We start from the raw sequence: 20,143 nt of genomic DNA on the forward strand, positions 1-20,143 counted from the left end.
TAAACCCGGTTATTTGTTGTAAAAAGTGTACATGGCAAATTTAGACTCCTCATATAATACATCTTAAAATATATTGTGCCCAGTGTCAATTTATTGCTTATCATTTCCAAATTCACCCTTCATTACTTGCTCTGTGAAAATGGATGTGAACCCTTAAAATATTTTTCCCTCACCAACTGGCATAATATGAAGCTTTGTCAGAGGACTGTGCTGGAGACAGCATGCATTACAAAACAGTTTTCTTTCCTGGTTCCAAGGTACACTTTCAGCAGCCTCTTGCAGTGTGCACAGCTTCCCCAGAGCTGGGATCCTGTAGTACGTGCACCCTCCTCAGACTTGTCGAATCATCTTCCCCCTACCCTAACCCCAGAAGAATTTACATGTGCTTCCATCAAGTGATATTTTTGCTGTCTTGGCAGTCAAAAATTTAAGTTGAGTAAAAAGTGTGTGTGCAGTCACAACAAATCAATTAAGGGTCATAAGAGCTAGGTTCCAATTCATGCTTATGGCATCCCTGCTTATGACACAAGCTTTTGAAGATCAACTCACCAAAATCTAGGGGTGCGAATGGGGGATAGGAGAGAGAGAGAGAGAGAATTATCCATTGGTAATAATGATAGACTGTCTTACCTGCTTCACTCTGTTATTTTTGTCCACTGGACAAGATAAGAAAAGGCATGAGGTGAGAGGCAGAGCAACAGAAGCAGGAACCCTGGGGAACAAAGGACCTAAGTTGCCGGTCAGCATCTCTCACTTTATTAGCTGAGTGATCTTGGGCAAGTTTCCCAAACTCTCAGAGCCTGAGCTTCTTGGTGAGCTCAACGGGAAGGATGAGAACATCAACATAAAGCTTTATCATTGGGTTAAATGAAGTAATATTTGTAAAAGTGCTTTTTTTTTCTCTTACAGCAAGTGTTACCTGTCTGACTCCCCTGATTCAACTACTAGCTCCTTGAGGGTAGGAGGACATTACTGTTCTTTATATCCCTATTCCTGGAAATACATCTGGACCACAGATATCCCTTTATACAAATAAAATTTTAAATGGATATTTATTTATTTCACAACAAGTAACAGAAGAACTATGCTATATTGTGTTCAGGACAGGGTACAAGCATTGATAATATACATCCACAAAGTGGGCTGGAGGGCGTAGTGTCTGGAGATAGTGACATTAATAAGTAATTAAGATACAGGGAAAATGTACAGAGGTGTGAAATGGTGTGATGTATGCTAGGAATGAGAACAAATTTAGTGGAACCTAGTATGAAGGGTAGAAACAAGGGCAGAAAGGTGATTGGGTCTTATTGTGAGAGGCCTTGATTACAAGAGTCATGATTACAACCAGAACAAGACTTGGAAGTGTAGAAACCCTTGCCTCGGTGTTGCCTGCAAACAGACCATAAAGTATATAGGCTCCTCCATCTCTCTCTGTCTCTGTCCCTGCCTCTCTCTCTGTCTCTGTCTCTCTCTGTTTCTGCTCCTCTCTGAATGATGTTTCATTCTCTTCTTCTGCACATGGCTTTCTCTGTTTAGTGGGAAACATGGCTTTTAGGAAGGTTACATTTTACAATAGGAAGCAATTAAGAAAAATAAATTTCCTTCCTCCACCTCCTTCCTTCCTTCCTCCCTACTCCTCACCTTTAGAGTGCCCACTGAAAAAAATCCCACAGAAGTATTCTGATGGGCTAGGCTTGGGTTACGTGCCCAACCAGATGTTATAGGCAAGATGAGCTTTTCAATAAAAATTGAATTGATGCCCATCCCTGTAGCCAAAGAAGTAGATATTTTTATTAACTGCCATTACAAGAGGCACAACTGGTGTGGAAGAGAAGATGTTTTCCCAAAGAAGGGGTTGCTATTCTGGGCTGTCAAAATATTTTGAGTCTACTAACATGCAATAAAGTTTGAACTTCCATTATATAATAATAATGATAATAATAATAATAATATGTATTGAATGTTCACTGCTAAGATGTGTGAAAAAGTACTTCATATATGTTACTTTATTTAATATTCCCCAAGACCCTATGAAGAAGATATTATTAATTCTTATTTTACAGATAAAGCAACGGAGATACACAGAAGATAAGCAAATTGTCCATGGTCACACAACAGTAAGTGCAGATCTGAATCCAGTTTTGTTTGACTCTGGACTCTACTCTTTAACCACTATCCTACATAGAAATAGGAGAACCATCAGAGGATTTAAAATAAATCCATCCTGTGGAAATACCTCTCTGGTGGTAGTGTGGAAATTGGACTCAAAATGAGAAATACTGTGACTAAAGAGGCCACTGCAACTGTCCAGGTGAGTAATGGGTGAAGACTTGAACAGAGAGGAAAGGAGAAACTTCAGAGAGGTGATACTAACAAAACTTGGAAGTCACTGAAGAGATAGGTGAAAGGATGAATTGATTCGAGGATAATCTTTGAGGTTTGTGGCTTGAGTGAAATGAGAAACGATGACTGTATTTCTTTGTTTCTTCTTCCCTCCTTCCTTTCTTCTTTCCCTTCTTTTTTTTGCAAAGATTGGATAAGGTGGTTGTTGAACAATTTGAGGGGTAAACTAACTGAGTTTAAGGTGCACATGGAATATGAAAACGAGATGTCTCGTATGCAGCAGGAAGTGCATCCAGAGTGCAGTAGGGAGAGGGCTGATGCTGGACGGGACACTACACACGGCACTCCGATCCAGTTTGCATCACTGGTGTTCTTCCCTGTCTCTCCTGTGCCAGGAACAAGAGCTTGGCACAAATAATAGTTATAACTGAATCAGAATATATTTAATTAAATAATATTAGGTATTAAAATTTAATTGCACAAAATGTGCACATTAAATTGGAGTATTTGAAGGGTTGTTGACAAAAGAAGACAGGAATGAATAGTGTCCATTTGTGCATTTTATGTCACCATTGTCATTAGTTAATGATTATCTCTATGTGGTAAGATTTTTTTTCTTCTTTATATTTCTCCCTATTTCCTAATTTTTCTGCTCTTGTAATGTTTAAAAGATTTGTTAAAACTCATGCAGTGCAGTGATACAGGTTTCTGGTCATGTAACCCATGAGAAAATGTAGATAAGGTTAGCTAGCAGTGTTTGAAAGCTCCCAGGCTATCAAAACGTAGGCTCTTTGGGAGCTCTCCAGGGTACTGGACTGCCTCTCCTAAAATTCTGATCTGTGAACCAGATCTTTGTGTCTCTTCTGCCCTACTTGCTCTTGGTCTACCCTGAATTCTGCCTTTTGATCAACTGGCTGTCTCAACTATCTCTTAATCGGTAACTTAGTTCTCTGGATGAGTTCCCAACAGGGTTTAACTATTAATCTTATGCTGATGCCTTCAAAATCTATAGAAGCAGTAACTTTCTTCCCACCCAAATTCCTCTATTCCATTTCTATTACCATTAGCCTTCCTTAATTTATCTAGCAAATACTATTAAGTGCAAACAGAAAGGTACAATGCAAAACTATGAAACTTCCAGAAGGTAATATAGGAGAAAGTCTATGTGATTTGGGTTTGGCAGTTCATTTTTAGATGCAACCCCAATACTATGTTCCATGAACTAAAAAATTGATTAAGGTGAACTTTATGAAAATTAGTGTCATTCTGCATAAGACACCATTAAGAGAATGAAAAAAAGAAAACAATGATTGGGAGAAAATATTTGAAAAACACATATCCACTAAAGGACATAGCCAAAAAAATACAACGAACATTTAAAGATCAACAATAAGAAATCAAACAACCTAATTAAAATGGGCAAAAAACCTGAACAAATATCTTACCAAAGAAAATATACAGATGGCAAATAAAGCATATGGAAAGATGCTCAACATCATATGTCATTAGGGAAATTAAAACAATGAGATAATACTACACACCATTAGAATGGCTAAATTCCAAAATGCTGATAGCACCGAATGCCAGTGATGATATAGAGCAACAGAAGCTCTCATCATTGCTGGAGAATGGAACAGGCACTTTGGAAGACAGTTTGGCAATTTCTTACAAAACTAGATATAATCTTACCATATAATCTATGGATCACAATCTTAGGTGTTTACCCAAATAAATATGTTCACACAAAAACTTGCACATGAATGTTTATATATGTTTGTAGCAAAACAAGAAGAAACTAGTATGTCCTTCAACAGGTGAATGGACAAACTATGGTACATCCATACAGTGGAATATTATTCAGTGATAAAAAGAAGTGAGCTCTGAAGCCATGAAAAGACACGGAGGAAACTTAAATGCATATTGCAGTCTGAAAAGGCTACGTACTGTATGAGTTCAACAATATGATGTTCTGGAAAAGGCAAAACTATAGAGATGGTAAAAAATCAATAGTTGCCAGGGGCTAAGGAGGAGAGAGAGGGAGAAATGAATAGGAAGAGCACAGGGAATTTGGGACTGATGAAACATGATTCAACTGTCAAATCCCAAAGAACTATACAACACAAAGAATAAACCTGAATGTGAACTATGGACTTCAGTTAACATTTCAATATTGTTTCATTAATTGCAACAAATGTACCACACTAAAGACATAATAGAGGATAATTATATGGTAACTCTCTGTACTATTAGCTCAATTTTTCTATAAACCTAAAACTTCTAAAAATTAAAATCTATTAATAAAAACATTATTGAGTATATATTATATGTCAGCCATTGCACTAGGAACTGGGGTCACTGGACCTCTTGGCATTTCAGTGTAGTATGTGGGGTGGGGGGGCCAGATACTAGTGAAATGTTGACCCAAGTGCATAATTACATACTACTGTGAATGAAAGCTTCATAGGTCTATGAGAGTTTATACCTAGCCTGGAGAGCTAAGGAAGTCTTCCCTAAGAAAGAGATGTTAGAACCATGTTCTCTAAGCGGAGAGGGTATAGCTCAAGTGGTAGAGCACATGCCTAGCATGCATGAGGTCACAGGCTAAATCCCCAGTACCACCTCTAAAAGTAAGCTAATTAGCTACCTTCCCACCAGGATAAAATAAATAATACAATGATAAATGAATAAAATATTAAAAAAAACAACTATGATCCCTAGATGAATAGGAGTTAATCAGATGTGTGGTTTTGTTTGTTTGTTACAGTACAGAGATTCACCTCTTTTATTTTTTACTGAAAATGCCTCCCAAAAAGGAGCCACAAGGCATAGCCAAGTGTGATAATAGAGACCTCTCCCCTTGCTGCGGGCTGTTTTGACAATTACATTAAAGATACCAGGGCCCCATCACCAAACAGGACTCAACACGTGAATAACCCCCCCAGCTGCACAACACAGCAGGTGCCACGCAGGCTCGCTGCGGCCAGGATGGCACAGACAGCTGCCGCTCCACCCGTCCGGCTTCTCTCCTTTCCTGAGGTAAAGTCCTCAACGACCAAGTTGAGGGTCATACTCCTCCTCTTTAGGCAGCCAGGCCAGTGGTTGGAAGGCCGGGTAATGTTAACTAAGACCCAGGAAATCTCTGTTTCTGACGGGAGCACTGTTTCCACGGAGGGAGCATCAGAAGCCTGGGGCCACCAGGGCCTGCACTGCCCAGTGCATCTCTCAGGCCAGCAGAGCCAGGCTCCCACCTCACTGCTCCCTTCAGCTGCACTCCTCCCGCACTGGGTTCCATTATGCCTTTTTTAAACAATTCTGTATTATGAGTTGAGAGCAGACAGATATATTTAATGGCCTCACTCAGCACTCCAGAATCATCGGTATGGACCCTCTGGATGTCATTCATCTGCCAGCTTCCCCCAACCACTGTAGTCATTCCTCCGTTAGAGCTAGAGCTAGGGTCAGGGTAGGGCCGGGAGGGACACACATTAAGAGGGAGAGCATTGCTGACAGAGGGTATGTGAGGTCCTGCAGTGAGATGCAGTATGTATAGGACTGAAGGAAGAAGACCCGTGTGGCTGGAGCATGGAAAGCAGAGGTGACTGCACAAGCTGGAGCTGAAGAGGCTGGTGGGGCCACCCTACAGAGGACGCTATGGGCCAGAAAAAAGGGGTTCGCATTCTTAACCTAAAATCAGTAGGAAGAGCCTCAGTAGGGTGTTAACATGATTGCATTTGAAAAAGACGTCCGGTTACTTGGTGAAGAAAAGACCACAGGATTTCTCAACCTCAGCACTATCAACATTTTGGGTTGGATAATTCTTTGTTGGGGGGCGGGGGGGCTGTCCTGTGCGTTGTAAGATGTTTAGCAGCATCCTTGGCACCTCCACACTGCACGCAGTGCCCACACACGGAGTTGAGGCAACCAAGGTCTCCAGACATTGCCAAATGTTCCCGAGGGGCAGATTCACCCCTAGTTGAGAATCGCTGAATTAAGGAAACGCAAGGGAGAGTGATGGAGGGGGTTAAAGGGAGCGGGAAAGAAGAAACTGGGGATTGGACATTTGCACCTCTTGGGGAGTGATGGAAATGTTAGCTATGTTGATTGTGGTGGTGGTTTAATTGATGCGTACGTATATCTATCAAAACTTATCAAATCGTACATCTGAAATATGTGTTATTTATTGTATTGTACAGGAATCATACCATAATACAGGTGTTTAAAGAGAGAGAGAGTGAATGATGGAGACCATTTGCCAGTTTCACGGTCGCTCAGGTAGATTATGGTAGCTAAGAACTGAGGAGGTGGAACAGGAACCAAGTGGACTGGCTAGGCTTAGGGTTAGGGATTAGGGAGATGTTTAGGAAGTAAAGTCAACGATACAGGTTGCTTGGTTGAAATGGAAGGAGAAAGTGAGAGGAATTAAGGAGAATGAGTGATTCTGCCTAAGCTTATGGGCAAGGGGTAGTATCATGAATTAAATTCCAGGCAGGTCCTAGATGTTGAGCCCAGGTAAGAGTGGAGAAAGACTTCTGGAAGTGTCAGGATATGTATTCTTTTGCATATAGAAGGGACATAAATCACTGGAGGCTGAAGGGCAAACTGTGGTAGTCAATTTATTGGGAGCCCCAGGGAGCCACGCCTCCTGGCATTCATGCCTCTGCGTCATCCCTCCACTTGAATCTAGGTTGGCTTTGTGACCTTTAGCAAATGGAATATGGCAAAATCAGTATTGTGGGGCTTCTGAGCCAAGGTTAAGAAGGCCTGGCAGCTCCCCCATTTGTGCACTGGGGGAAGCTAGTGGCCATTTAAGAAGTCTGAAGTACCCAGCTTTGCTATTTGGAGAAGCCACATGGAAGGTAAATGAGGTCCCCTGCCAGCAGTGCCACCTAAGCTTCCAGTTGACAGCCCCAACTTGCCACCCACGTTGGTGAGGCCACCTTGGAAGTGCATCCTCCAGCTCCAGTCAAGCTACCTTAGCTGGTACCACGTGGAGCTGATGAGCTGTCCCCATCGAGCCCTGACCAAACTGCAGAATTATGAGCAAATAAGTCGTTGTTTAAGGCTGGTAAGTTTTGAGACGTTTTGTTGCACAGCAATAGATAACTGAAATAGCCTCTCTAAGGCTCAGCTTCATTTACTGTAAGTTAGAAATAATAATAGTACCTACCTCCGACTTGTTGTAAGGATAAGTTAAGTAATGCCTGGCACTAGAAGTGCTCAAATATTGCTATTATTATTCTGGTAGGCCCCACGAAAGTGCTTGATGGTTGATAATTTTATTGGACAACAATTAAAAGGATTGCCAATACTAACAGAGCAGTTGTACCTTCTTTACCTCCCTATATTGAACAGAACTTCTCAGTCTGCTCCCTTTTTTGCTTCAAAGCATTTGTCACCATTTGAAAATACATTTTTATTATCTGTCTTCCACGCTAGAATATAAACTCCATGAGAGTTAAGACACTGTTTTATTTACTGTGATACCCTAGTGCCGAGAACAGTGCCCTGTCACACATATGATCAATGAATATTTGTTGAATGAGTAAACGAATGGGTGTGGTTGCTCACACATGCCCATTTTTCACTAAGGAGGCAATGGAAAATTTCCTGTATTTTACCTAAAGCTTAAAACTTACCAGTTACTCCTTCTCAACACAGCGAGTTTGGTTGATTAAACAATAAAACTATGCGCTTCTATTAGGAAATCTTGGGTTACAGACAATATAAAAGTAGGCAGACTACAATTGCAGAGCAACCTAGATTCAACCTGTTCAATTTAGTTTATTAAACTTTGCAAGCTAGTTCTTCAGCTTTTATTCCTTGAGTTAGTCACACCTGTGTCCCAGATCGTTCAGATACTCAGTTAGCTTTAAACTTCACTCTTTATTTCAGCCTAAATCTGTCTTAGACACAAGCCAAGCACACAACCATGGAATCAGCGGCTGCTTCAGCTGAGGTTTAGCCAGGACACTTCATCACGAATGGTTCTTCTTGAGCACACAGCAGTTTAGCTCTTAAAATACTTCTCTTCTCTTCTGCTTTCAAAAGTTTCTAAAGGTTACCTCCAATAGATTCAATCCACATAACCTGAAATCTGATCTAACCTCTAAAAGTTTCTCCATCCCCTTCACCCCCATCCGGTTTACCTGCACTGATTTACACATCTAGAGCCCTGGGGACAGGCTAGTCCATCACCTACCTGTGCAAACATGGGGGAGTGAGCATCGTAATTCTTTGAGCCTAGAAGACCTGTACCTGACCTCGGCAGGCGGTATAGGTCCTCATGCACCGGAGGGTGTTATGTGCACGCAGGACCCCACAGATCTCTGCAGACGGTATTCAGGGTATTAAATGGAATGTGGCAGCTTTGCTGAAATCTGCAGTGTTTGCGAGCTGCTCTTTCTTTCCAGTACACACAGCCAGGGGTTCTAGTAGAGAAACTCTCTTTTTAAGCCTCCAGATCTCACTGGATTGCTCTGGGTTTTGGCAAGTGTTACAGTGTATAGGCTGTTGTCTGTGTTGAATTGTTATTTGCACTTCATGTATAAAAAATAGCTAAAAACAAAGATGTGAATGTAGGAGCTAAAACTGTAAAACTCTTAGAAGAAAACATACCTGTGACCTTGGACTAGATAATGTTCTCTTAGATATGATACCAATAGCACAAGCAAAGAAAAAATAGATAAATTGGGCTATATCAACATGAAAAAAAATTGTACTTCAAAGGGCACTGTCAAGAAAGTGAATGGGAGAAAATATTTGGAAATCATATACCTGATAAAGACTTTTATCCAGTGTATATATATAAAGAACTCTCACAATTTTTATAAAAAATATCAATAACCTAAATGAAAATGAGCAAAGGATCTGTATAGAAATTTCTCCAGAAAACATAAACAGTATACTCTTTGACATTGGCCTTAGCAATATTTTTTTGGATATGTCTCCTCAGGCAGGGAAAACTAGATCAAACTGAAAAGCTTTTGCACAGCGAAGGAAACACTCAACTAAACAAAAAGACTGCCTACTGAATGGGAGAAGATATTTGCAAATGATCTTTTGATAAGGGGTTAATATCCAAAACAGACAAAGAACTCACACAACTCAACATCAAAAAAACAACCAACTTGATTAAAAACAGGCAGAAGACCTGAATAGATATTTTTCCGAAGAAGACATATATAGATGGCCAACAGGCACATGAAAAGATGCTCAACATCACTAATCATCAGGGAAATGTAAATAATCAAAACTACAATGAGCTATCCTCTCATACCTGTCAAAATGGCTATTATCAAAAGGAAATGGATAACAAGTGTTGGTGAGGATGTGGAGAAAAGGGAACCCTTTTGCACTGTTGGTGGGGATGTAAATTGGTACAGCCACTATGGAAAACAGTAGGGAGGATACTCAAAAATAGAACTGCCATACAGTCCAGCAATTTACTCCTGGGTATATTTCCGAAGAAAACAAAAATACTAATTCAAAATAATATATGCACCCCTATGTTCATTGCAACATTATTTACAATAGCCAAGATATAGAAACAATCTAAGCGGCCATCAATAGAAGAATGAATGGATAAAGAAGACGTGTTCACACACACACACACACACACACACACACACACACACACACACACACACACACACACACACACACACACACACACACACACTGGAATACTCAGCCATAAAAAGGAAAAAAAATTGCCATTTGTGAAAACATGGATGGACTCAGATAGTATTATGTTAAGTTAAAGAAAGACAAATACCGTATAATTTCACTTATATGTGGAATCTAAAAAATAAAACAAGTGAACAAACATAATGAAACAGAAACAGAGTCACAGATACAGAGAACAAATAGGTGGTTTCCAGAGGGGAGGTGGGTAACGGGACAAGAGAAATAGGTGAGGGAGATTAAGAGGTACAGACTTCCAGTTACAAAATAAATGAGTCATAGGAATAAATGTACAGTGTGGGGAATATCTTCAATAATGATGTAATATTTTTGTATAGTGTCCGGTGAGTTGTTGTGATGATCGTTTTGAAATGTATAGAAATATCAAATCACTGTGTTGTGCGCCAGGAACTAACATAGTGTTGTGGGTCAATTATACTTCAAAAACAAACTCATAAGAAAAGAGATCAGATTTGTGTTATCAGAAGCGAGGATGATGGAAAGGAGAACTGGCTAAAATAAAGGTGGTAAAAATCTACAAACTTCCAGTTATAAGATAAATAAGTACTAGGGACATAGCATACAACGTGACAAATTTAATTAGCACTGCTGAATCTTATGTATGAAAGTTGTTGAGAGTAAATCGTAAGAGTTCACATAACAAGGGGAAATTTTTTTCTTTTTCTTTTATTTTGGGTCTATATGAGATGATGGCTGTTCACTAAATTTATTGTGGTAAATAATTCCATGATGTATGTAAATAAAATCATTATACTATATACCTTAAATTTATACAGTACTGCATGCCAATTATATCTCAATAAAACTCAAAGGAAAAATTACTTTTGAAAAAGAGCCTGAAAAACTATAATTTGGTTCTCTTAAAATTAAGTATTCACTTTCTAGCATAGGGCAAATATTGTGTTAAACCAAGAAACATATTTACTCATGATAATGCCTTATATTTCCTTTGTCACACATCTATTTTGACCCTTCAACAGCTTTATTTCTTTCTTCTGCTTAAAATTCCCGAGTTTAGTTGTGAAACCTAAAGTCATTTTGAGAAAGGACTCTGGAGACTCTCCTGAAAATAATTTGCTTGAAAACGCATGAGTTCATTCTTAATAGAGTAAGACTTTTAAGTCCCTACTTGACTTTTAAGTCTAATTCTTTAGGCTCTGGAATGGCTTGTGCCAAAGCCTCCTGATACTTGGTTGTATCAATGGTCCAGGGTCATTTAAGAAAGAAGGTAGAAATGAAACATTGTATACCCTGCTCAGATTTTATGTGTGCAGTCTTGAGAAAATAACTTTATGATCTTTCACTTCCTCTTCAGTAAAACAAAGAGATTAAACGTTACTGATTTTTTAAAATGAGTAATCTTTTCTAATACTTTTTAAATTTTATTTTGGGGGAGGAAGAAGGAATTAGGTTTATTTATTTATTTATTTTTAATGGAGGTCCTGGAGATTGAACCCAGGACTGTGCATGCTAAGCATGTGCTCTACCACTGAGCTATACCCTCCCACCCAATTTTTTTAAAGAAATTTCTCCAAAGGTAATCTACAAATGGCCAACCAGCACAACAAAACGTTTCCAGCATTGATCATCAGGCCCCGTTGCTTCAACTGGAGACAAGTTTGAAGGATTATCTTAACTTCAGACCTTCCCATGGACTCAGCTGAAACCTTGCTGAGGATACATTGAAGCCAAATTCTCCCTCTGCCCAATTCTTTCTTCCCTTCCCCCACAGGTGTTGATTTCAAGAGACTCCATAATAAACTTCCTGCATGCTAATTTCCATCTCAGAGTCTGCTTCCCAGAGGACCAAACTCGTGACAAACTCTGTCTTTAGCAAAAAAATTCAGGTTATCTAATAGGGGCAGATGTATGAGAGGTACTCCAGGCCAGAAAAATAAATTATGATAACTATAGGGATAAATAGATGGCCAAATCCAGGTCTCTGGCTCAGTGGATTTCTAATCGAAGCCAGAGTTAGAAAGTGTGTGGTGCATGTGCCCTCATTCTTCTCCTGTGCCTGGGGCAGGACTGACCTTGGTAAGGGAGGGGCCCAACCCTCTGGGATTTTCTGCCACCACTAGGCTAGTTCTAATCTCTACTTCTACTGTAGTTACTATATTAATATCTTATTTCAAAGGTCCATATATTTCCCATTAGGAGCTTATTAACATAAATTGAGTTTATGTTCATTAAATTGGCCATATTTTATCAAATGCATTTTTTAGAAACTGTACTGTGGATTTACTGTCTTCGTGTGCCATCTTGTCTATCGCAAGGCCTGACTGAAATATTTCACTCTAGATAAATAGCAAGGGCTAGGGACAGGGATAGGTTTTGTTACCGTCATTTCTGCAAGGTTTTGAAGTTGACACAGGGACTTTGATCTTAGATTTCAACACATATCAGACATTTTTCTCAATAAAGCCCAGGCCAGCTGAAATGAGAAATGGGGACAACAAAGCTTTTATAACCAGCCTTCCCCTAAGGGATAGGAGGATGATCTAGGACAGGGATTGAGGAAAACCAGTGCAACAATAAGGAATTTCTTTTCCAAGCCCAAGGAGAACCGGCCACAGGTCTGTGTTCATATCCCAAGTCAGAGTGAAACGGCGGGGATGTCTAGACGGGCAGTGTCCAAAAGATACCTTTGTCATCTTTGATTTCTAGCATCTGTACAGCGTTTGATGTTTGTCTCGTGAATGACTAGGTAAGAGATGAGTGAGCATATTTATCTTTCTTGCCATCATACTCCAGAGTCTAGACCAGCATTTCACAAAAAGTGACTTGAGGATGGATAAATCTGTATTTTTAACCTAAAAAACTTCAAGTGCCATTTTCCCTTGAACAAGTCAGTCAATTTCATCCGGGCTTTCCTTGATTCCATTATTTATTTCTAGAGTTGAAGTAAGCAGAATAGGGTAGAACAGGTGTGGAAAGCAGTGTTTTCAGTTTAGTTTTACATTTAAGTTTTGATGAGGCCCAATCTTTTGTTGCTGTGTTGTCTGTAATGACTTGAAGATTAGGATCTTACAGGAGCAGTTAATGATGACTTACATTATCCTCTAAATACATTTTAAAGAAATGTCACCTAACATTTATTCGTGCTGAAACGCGTTTGACATATTCTTCCCAGCGTCACCGCCTTACAGCAGCTTCGTCTAATTCATCTGCATGAGTTTGGGTTTTCATCACAAAAAAGAGCTGAGTGTCACCTTCATGGCCCCTTTAAATCTCATTTTTCTTCATCTGTGAAATGGGCTAATCGTTTATTACTCATAGAATTTTTATTAAGCAAGAAACTCATGTAAAATGCCTAGCAGAATGTCTGACATATAGTGGCACTGGAGGAATGTTAATGTCTTGTGCCTCTCTTATTGGGTTCCTTGACAACTGAACTGTTTTCATTTTTGTTGTTGTTGTTAGAACAGGTCAAAACTCCTTGATGAACTACAGACATATTCAAGGGATATTAGAGCCAGCCGTGTGTGTGTGAACTTTTAGAATTAGATAATTACAATAATACTGACCCAATCGTTTCTGATTATTTTAGAGCCAGGTCAGTATGCATTACCACTATGGTTAGGAATTAATCAGTACAGAAATTTATCAGGACATTTTCTCTTTCCACCTTTGGACAGATTTTGATTAAACTACTCAATATAAAACTTCAATTATAATGATATTTAGAAATACAAACTTATAAATAAATAATACCAATTATGTCTAAAAATAATCCTCTTGTATAATCCATATGCTTCTCCCCACCCTTTTTTTTAAACTGGTGGAAAGTATTGTTTATGAGAAGCTGTTCATTAAATTTTTTAAATGAGTCTTCAAACAATCCTTTGTAGCTGGAATTTGATTGTTTGGTACCTATGCCTTGGCTGTTATTAAAATTTCTAAGATGTCAAAAACTATACAGATTGCCCATATCCTATCCTTATATTTTTTAGATTACATCTATAATCCCAAGAAATTCTACATTTAAATTGTTTAGTTTTGTTTTTGAATCTTCAGTCCATGAAAAAATTTTAAACAAGTTATACTATACCATGATTAAAAAGACACAGAACAGAAATGGGAAATGAGGCTATAAATGGCAGACAAAAGACATAATTTGATAAATTTTGAGAACTCTAGGTCTATGTAACTTTCTTAAATTGAACTCCAGAGTCTCAGTCGATTTCATTTAGGATTTTTTCAGGTGGGTGAGGACAATGTCTACGTGGATCTCCTTTCTTTCCTGCCTTTCACTCTGACTATGTAGTTCACTGAATGTGAGTGAAGAGTATATTAGATTTCACAGTAATGTGGAAATTATTGGGCTGAATTTTGTTTTAGAGCACCAACTGTTGTGGTATTTACTTCTGTTTAAATCAATTATAGTGTATGATGTCAAAACAATACATTGGAACCAATAGCTCTTAGGGTAAAAATTATCCATGTGCAGATGGTGACAAGAGTGATCACTTAAACTCTAGATGTATAAATATCATAAGTCCATATTCAGAGTTGTGAATGGAATAAGGATTCCCGCAGTATTAACTCACCTTCAACAAGCCACACAAGCTGTTTCACTCAGAGAGAGAGTGAAACACAATCTGTTCTATACGTTTTCCACAACCTTAATTGCTGTAACACGGGAAGTCTTAAGGGTATAAACCCTTAACTGCTTTTAGAACACAGAAGTCCGTCAGTTTACAGCTGGAATTCTTCTACCCATTCAGAATATTTGGTACTCTAATGGACAAAAGTCCCACTGTCTAAATGAATAGATTTTGTATCTTTGGAAGTAAAAGGCTTTTAAGTCATGACATGACTTTTGCTTTGGCCTTAATTTTCCTTTTGTCTCTAAGGGCGTCTATAAAAAGTGTTCCTTTGTTAATGTATAACGTATTTTGATTGTGCTATAACATTAGATTTTTCCTCTGTTTTATCACAAAAGCAAAAAAAATTTTTTTATACAAGCCAATAATTTAACACATATTTATCCAATTATAAAATATTGATGTTATTTCTGGAAAAATATAGGAAAGTTTAAAGCATAAAAAATTGTTCATAATCTACATGGAAATAAACACCATTAACATTTGGTGTCCATAGTCCCATATAAAATACTTCTTTAAAAAGAAAGAAAGAAAGGTGACACCCATGGTTCATTTAAATTGGAAGTAGAAAGGGGGGAGGGTGTAGCTCAGTGGTAGAACGCCTGCTTAGCGTGGGTGAGGTCCTGGGTTCAATCCCCTGGGCCGCTATCTAAATGAATAAATTAAATAAATGATTACTCCCCCCCTAAATAAATAAATAAATAAATAGGAAGTAGAAAATACTAGAAGTGTGATTAGATATGTTTGCGAGTGTTTTCTTTTCCAATGCCTCTTTTGGACGACCAATAAACAGCTTCGTGAAACCAGAAGTAGAGGCAGAGGAGACAGGTCTGTAATTCCCATTTTCAAGAAAAGATCTATTAATTTCAAAACATATTTAAAATATGACTAATTATAAACATCACCATCAGGAAGAATAAGAGATGAATAAACCCATTATCAAGATACATCTCTACAGTGAGGAAGAACATCGAGAAGTATAATTTAGAAAACACAGAATTGTGCAGCACAAAGACTGAACCCTCATGTAGACTATGGACTTGAGTAAGTGTCAGTGTTCGTCAGTGTTAACAAATGTCCCGCACCAATGCAAGATGCTGACAGCAGGGGAAACTGAGAGATTAGGAAAGGGAGTATATAGAAACTCTCTACTTGCTACTCAGTTTTTCTGTAAACCTAAGATCACTCTAAAAAGTGATGTCCAGTAATTTTTTAAGATTAAAAAAGAAAGTAAGATAGTATGAATCTTCAAACCTCAATACTTTTCTGGTGGATTTTCTACCTGTCAGTTTGCTGGTTCCTCTTCTTCTACCCTTAAGTAATAACTACGACACCCCTTCCTCAGTCCTTCCCCTTTTCATTCTCTAGTTTACTCTTCCTAAACTAGTTCATCCGCTTCCATACCTTCACCTGTTACTTATCACCTGTCACTTATTTCCTCCCCTTCTCCCACTAAAACACCCACTCTCCCTGTGGTGCTCTCTTGGCTGTACGTCTGCTATTCTCTGTCCCACTTCCGCTTGCCATTACAGGCACATTAGACGAGTGGGCTGTGTTTTCACTGACCTCTCTGCCTTTTATCACGCTGTGCCCTCTGCCTGGAATGCCCTTGCCCTCCAGCTCATCTTTCTGTATCTTATTCATCTCTTAATGTCAAGAGAAAATGTTACTAGTTTTGTGACGCTACCTCTGACTCAACCCTTGCATTAATTGAGCATTGGCTTATAACCACAATTAGGACTTTAAAAACGGAAAAAACCACCACACAGTGTGGTTTATATTGTCATTAGTTACATGTTTTGCTTATTTCCTTCACTAATCTTTGACTTCCTGGGAGGTAGGAAATATGTATTACTCAACTTTGCTTTGCTCTGTTATATGGTGCTAGAAATATAGAAGATAATAAACACTTCAATTCATGATTATCAGGCTTTAAGCAAAACTCTGCTTTACTTCTCTGCTTTCACAAGACGACTTTTGAACCAAGTGGAAACTTCAATGGGATTGATTGTCTGCAAGAAACATTCCTGAAATGTTAAATTCTACAGTTTAATGTTAGTAGGCTTTTAGTGTTGAGAGTAATACATTTCTTGCTAAGTCATCAAGAAGCATTCAATTTAAAATATAATTCAAAATAATTTATAAAATAAGGAATTATGAAAGCATATTGAAATAAAGAAATACTGGTGATATAACTTTTAAAGTTTTAAAATGTCACCACCTGGCATCAGAACTCCTCTTTATTTGGGAAAACCTTTGATATCTTGGAAAGGTGAGATCCTGTGGGCTTGAAGAGGAGATAGGCAGGTCACCAGGGGAGTGATGGAGAATATTATTAGTACTGGAGATATTTGAGCCCGTTTATTGATTAGAGAAAGTTGCCATTTGAGAGAGGGAACTTGAAAAATATAAGAAAGTGAGATTAGCTGATGGAGCAGGGGCTTATTTTATTAATGAGTTCAGCTCACTTATTTCTCAAAAAAGTTTTAAAGATAAACTTCTTCCTGGCAAACATCTCATTCAGTATTCTGTCTTTCAAAGATCTCATGCACGATTGAAATATCAGCACTCTTCACAAATGTCTTCCAAATCAATACCTCCAACTCTATCCCTCCTCTGCCTTTTGAGTATTTCCACTTGGATATCCTGTCATTTCCTCTAACTCAGCATGACAACAAATTAATTCTTCTAACTAGACACTGTTCTGACTTCCCCATTTATGTCAGTGCGGCCACAATTCCTAAAGTCACCAGCTGGCTAAACCTCTTAGGTCCTCTTTACTCCTTCCTTACCCTTAACACCCCAGTCCCAATCAACAAATTCTTTTTTTCTAGGCCTCTTTCTTGTTTTTTTCTGTCCATTCCTTTCCCCACGTCCCTATGACACAGTTTGCAGATTATCCATTCATTCAAACAACTGTTTATTGACCCAACTATGCAGCAAACACTATTCTAGATTCTGGGGATACATTAATGAGTAAAAACACCAGAGTCAGTGTCTTCATGGATTTTTGCATTCTCATGGAATTCACTTTCTAGAAATTCCATTGTCAAGCAGGCAATAATCCAGCAACAGGCAGAGTCCTGTCACCAATCTTTGTTGATTATCTCATCGTGATAGTTCAAGTAAAAATAGAATTTTTGATTCCCAGAAAAGAGAACAGAGTTCTCTGATTCTGCCCTCCATCCATGGTGGTTTCTTGCGTGACACTGTAGAGGGAGTCGTTGTCCAAGTCCCTTCCTCTGAAAACCCCATCAATTATTTAGATAACTGTCTAAATCTCACACTTAGGCAACAGAAAACGAAATTCAAATGGCCTTAAGTATATTAACAAGATGCTACCGTAAGATAAGTGCAAATTAAAGCTAGCTTTAAACCTCTCAGATTGTTAAAAAGCAAAAGCGTGGCTACACACTCTGCTGATGAGATTATGGAAATAAATAAAATGCCCTTGGGAGTATGAAACCCACAACTCCTTGGAGGGCATTTGGAAGGCATTTCAATTACATTTATTCTTTGACCCAGCAATCTCACTTCTGGCATTTTATCCTAAAAATATATCTGCATGTATACAAAGCAACAAATTTACAAGGTTATTTGCTGAAGAATTGTTTGTACTAGCCAAGACTGGGAAGAGCCTGCGTGTCTGTCTGCAGCAGGATTTCTCAGTCTCAGTGCTGATACTTTGGACTAGGTAATTCTTTGTTGTGGGGCTGCCCTGGGCTTTGTAGGATGTTCAGCAGCATCCCTGGCGTCTGCACACTAGATGCCAGTAGCCTTCTCCCTTCTAAACCAAAATGACTGCAGACATTGCCAATGTCTCCTGGGGTGAGAGCTGGGGACAAAATCTTTCCTGTTCCCCTTATGAAAGCCACTGATCTTCTAGAGAAATGGTTAAATAAACAGTGGTATGTCCGTAAATGAAATACTATGCAGCTGTAAAAACAATGAGGAGTGGTCAATGTACTGATATAGAAAATTGATTGGATAACTTTTTAAAATGGAAATGAGAAGAAAGGAAGTTGCTGTTTTGATTACTACTAGGGTGCCAAGGAGAGGCAGAGGGGAGCCTGCACCTCCATTATCCATGCTACCTTTTTAAAGTATATTTTAGAGAACTTAAATTTTTAGTTTCATGAAAAGTAAGGCTATAATTTTAATCAAGGCTGTGTTCAAGATAAATAGTGATACTATAAAGAGGGCAAAAAGATCATTTTATAAGTTATAACAATATTTCTCATTTAAATTAAAGTTATTTATAGAAAGTGTCTTTTAAAAGCTATATAAAGAAAGTGTTAGAAAGTTGATTGCGCTTTTATCTTAGGACCATATGCCACTATAAGAAATTGCTCAGTGATCTGTTCTAGAGTCTATTAATAACTAGTGAGGGAAGCTATAGTTCTATTTTTCCAGTGGATTTTAACTTCCTTTTAAATATACTTTAAAGTATTCTTTTAAGTTCTATGCCAGAAAAGAAGCAAGTTGCTGCCTTTATGTTGCCGAGGATGTAAAACCATCCTCCAGTTGTGACTCGAATAAAAATAGCTACCACATAAAAGAAAAAAGATATCCTGTAGAAAAGATGTGTATCAGTGACATTGTCCCACGAAGTCCGTCTCTGATTAATCTTGTCGCGGACACCAAGCTCCATGGAGATCTGTTTATTTCTCCACTTGTTCAACATCGTTTGAGTGCCTACTGTGTACCAGGCATTATGTTGGGTACTGAGAACACGGTGACAGCTGTAAATGATACATTTCTTGCTTTCAAGGAGTGAAGGAGTCAGACTTTAAAGACCCCATGCGTACAGACTGTTACGGGAGTACAGAAAAGAAGCACAAGGAAGTGGTTTACGACTGTGCCTTGTTTTATTCTGTGTATTGCTTGTACCACTCTTCATGACTGTAATAAACTCCGTGCTCTCCCATTGCCTGTGTAGAATCTACCCTTCCTGTAGAATTCAGTTCGAGTCCTACGAAGCTCCACTTCCTTGGAAAAGTCCTCCGTGACCATTTCCAAGGCCTCATAAATGTAATTTTAGCATCGTTACCATTTCTTGATCACACTATGAGCTGGGCCCTGTACGCGCAGTACTTTTCCTTTCCTCACATCAACACTTTGAGGGATTATTATGCCTACTTTACAGATGGGGAGAATGAAGCTTAGGGAAATTAAATAACTCGCCCCAGTTCTCCCTGCTGCTGAGTGGCTGTGTGGAGATTTGAAAAAAGGCCTGATCCCAAAGCCTGTACTCATTGTGCCTGATGGCCCACCTGTTGTGCTCCCCTGAATTCTCACAGCGTTTGCCAAATAGTCATTCATTCATTCATTCATCAGGCATGAAGTATCTTCATGTACCAGTCAGAATAAATGATTCTTGTCATTTACTTCTTAGACTATTGTTTGTTTGCTGGACTGTGGTTATGTGTGTGTGTGTGTGTGCGCGCGCATGTAACTGTCCTGCCTTCTCAACTTGATTGTAAATGTCT

The 20,143-nt window shown here is 38.7% G+C and overlaps 1 protein-coding gene across 1 annotated transcript in view; it reads left to right on the plus strand.

Annotated features, from left to right (window-relative positions):
* DIPK1A (divergent protein kinase domain 1A) overlaps positions 1-20,143 on the plus strand; it is a 173,533-nt gene that overhangs the window by 3,459 nt on the left and 149,931 nt on the right. Inside the window, exons 3-4 of the mRNA XM_072968213.1 lie at positions 910-958; positions 2,064-2,117. The gene's annotated coding sequence lies outside the window, so the exon portion shown is untranslated. The remainder of the gene's footprint in view (positions 1-909; positions 959-2,063; positions 2,118-20,143) is intronic.

The sequence above is a fragment of the Vicugna pacos genome, chromosome 9, assembly GCF_048564905.1.
Source record: "Vicugna pacos chromosome 9, VicPac4, whole genome shotgun sequence".
In the NCBI taxonomy this organism is placed as follows: Eukaryota; Metazoa; Chordata; class Mammalia; order Artiodactyla; family Camelidae; genus Vicugna; species Vicugna pacos.